At 65.1% G+C, this 2,764-nt stretch overlaps 1 protein-coding gene across 1 annotated transcript in view; it reads left to right on the top strand.

The window, feature by feature from the left end:
* Nucleotides 1-1,226: 1,226 nt before the first annotated feature.
* RBBP8NL (RBBP8 N-terminal like) overlaps nt 1,227-2,764 on the top strand; it is a 16,402-nt gene continuing 14,864 nt past the window's right edge. Inside the window, exon 1 of the mRNA XM_011992356.1 lies at nt 1,227-1,447. The gene's annotated coding sequence lies outside the window, so the exon portion shown is untranslated. The remainder of the gene's footprint in view (nt 1,448-2,764) is intronic.

Raw genomic sequence — 2,764 nt, 5'->3', positions numbered from 1 at the left:
CACATGCACACAGTCCCCACACAGGTACACACAAAACACACTCCAGCAGCAAACAGACCCCATTCGCAAAGGGCCCAGCCAGAAGCAGGGAGGTGGCCGGAGGAGGGGCCTCCACAAAGCTCCCAGGCCAGCCAGAGCTGGAGTGGCCCATGCTGACCACGACCTCCTCCCAAGAGCCCAGCCCTGAGTGGGAGGGCATCGTGGGGCCAGGGACGACCAGCCCTCATCCCAAGCCCAGAGCTGGGCCACCAGCCACCAGCAGGGGCCCTGCCAGGGAGCAGGAGGTCCGTCCTCCCCTCACGGCAGGGGCTGCAGGCCAGGCTCCCAGGCTTCCCCCTCGGAGCCCCGTGCATCCCTCGGGTGCCCTGGGGATCGTGGTCCCAAGGACTCGGGAACCCCCGGTCTGCTTCTGTGCAGAGCTAAGACAGGCTGAGGATGAGGCGGAGGCAGAGGTGGGGAGGAGGGAGTGGGGAGGAGTCGTGGGGAGGACACAGCGGGTGGGGCACGGGGGTTCAGGGCTGTGCCCTGCAGCCACAGCGTTGCTGTCCGGGGAACACACGTGAGACCACAGTGTAAGGCTGCTCCAGCACCTGGGCCGTGCCATCCAGGGCCAGGCCATCCCCCAGACTATTTGCCCCCCTGGGCGCCACCTGGCCAGGGTCACCCAGCCTACCTGGAGACCGGAGAAGCCCACTCACAAGCACTCACGGACCCCGGGCAGACTGCGCAGACCGGACGCCCAGCGCGCCCAGGCCCCTCAAGCAGAAGGCCTGTTTTCCCGGGCAGGGCGGGCATGCTGGGCGGGCCGCTCCCTAGCAGCTGCTGGATTTCCGTCCGCTGGGCTCTGGCAGGGACAGATCTTGAGACTATTATCCCCAATTTACAGGCAGGGAAACTGAGGCCAGAAAGGAGACTGTCACCTGCCTATGGTCAGCCCACAGTGAGCTGAGCTGTGAACAGCAGGAGGGGCCACTCTGCACCAGAGGCCACCTGTCCCAAGGTGGCAAGACAGTACGTTTACTCACTCCCGCCTGCAGCCCCTCACCTGAGCACCCCTGCAAGCCCTCCACCCTTCCCCACCCGGGCTCTTCGTGTCCTTCATGTCCCAGGTCCCAAACTGGATTCTCAGTGCTAACCAGCTTGGCTCCTGCCGGCAGCCCAGCCTCCTCGCGGTGATTATGAGGAAACAATCCCCTCTATGTGGCTTCAGACCCAACCTGTCCGGCCACTTTCTGCGAGATGGCAGAACCCGCCTGGCGGCTCGGGGCAGTCTCTGCCTCCTTTCTGCTCCTGGCTGGGAGAATCGAAAACCCGTCAAGCGGGTTTGGCCAAAATCCTGTCTTGTTGCCTGTGCAGGTTCACACCCCGCTCACTTCTCTCTCCCCGTGGAGAGCGTGGGGGGCTCCGCTCAGAGGTCGAGGGAGGTCGAGGCAGGGCCAGGAGCCATGTGAGTACCCGGGACCCCAGGGCCAGACCACTCAAGCAGCCGGGTAGGCTGGGATCCCTGGCTGGGGCACTCACCAGGGAGGCTGGAGGCCCAGCTCCGGCTCTTGCGAGGAGAGCCGTGGGGGTTGGTGGGACTGGACGTCTTCCCTAAGGGGTGGCACAAGGCTGCTCCTGGTCCAGGGGCTTAGCAACGGAGAGAGCTCAGTGGGCGTTCCGGGCAGGAGCTGGGTGCGAAGAGGCCAGGCCTAGTCTGGCACCAGGGCCCAGGAAGTGTCCCTGGTCTGCTGAGGGGCTTGGGGCATCAGGGACAGGCTGGTGGCCTCACCCTCCACCCTGGGCCTGCCCTGCCCCGCCATCCAGGTTCACAAGAGGACAAGCGGGCGCAGCCACAGGGGTGAGGGTGGTGCAGGGGTGCAGCGTCCGCAGCTGGGCACTGAGCAGGGGACTTCTCTGCCGCTGTGTCTGTGGGGAAGCAGCCACAAAGGCGGGCCTTGCTCAACCCCCTCCCCCACGGGCCAGGCCTCAGGGAGCGAGCAGGCAGGGCAGGAGAGCAGCCCGGCCCACCTCCACCTCCGGGAGGGAGTCGGGTTGCAGGGCTGCTGTTACCTGAGCTGCAGGGACATCTCGGCTGGCTCCTCTGTGCATGTGTGCACACGAGTGCGCGGGGTGGGGGGGCATGTGCATGTGGGGTACACGAGTGCATGTGCACACACGACCTGCATGTGCAGCTGTCCCGGGGCCCCTGCGACGGCTGTGTGCACAGCAGGGGAGGGTGGCTGTGGCAGCGCAGGCGGCTGCTCACTGGACTGTGCACCAGTGTATGTTCCCCGAGTTAGGATGCTGCTGTCCATCCATGTGGGTGTGGGCATCACGCGTGTGCACATGTCTGTCGTGTGTCCATGTGTCTGGAGGACATCAGAAACTGCCCTGGCAGAGACATCTCTCTAGACTTGCCCCCGCCCCCACCCTGAACTGGCCTGGGGAGTCACCAGGAGGCCCTGGCTGTGTCCTGGCTGTGTCCTTGCACGCTGGTGACTGTGGACAGATGACACCTCTGAGCCTCAGCTCCATCTACAAAGTGAGGGTTGCCGAAGCCATTCCATGGGCGAGTGTGAGGCAGCTCCACCCCCAGGCTGGCCCTGACTGCCTGTCCCTGATCTGGCCCTGGGGCACCCACCAGGTGCCCTGACAGCCCCCATGAGCCCGGGTCAGGACTCATCACTAACATCTGTTCTACAGTCAGAGAAACTGAGGCACGGCCAGACAAGTGACCTGGCCGAAGCCTCCATGGGAGAGGCTTTGCCCATTACCGCAGAGG

Source organism: Mandrillus leucophaeus, unplaced genomic scaffold, assembly GCF_000951045.1.
Source record: "Mandrillus leucophaeus isolate KB7577 unplaced genomic scaffold, Mleu.le_1.0 Scaffold41, whole genome shotgun sequence".
Taxonomy (NCBI): domain Eukaryota; kingdom Metazoa; phylum Chordata; class Mammalia; order Primates; family Cercopithecidae; genus Mandrillus; species Mandrillus leucophaeus.
Note: the sequence above shows the minus strand (reverse complement) of the source record. Positions and strands in the feature narration are given on the sequence as shown.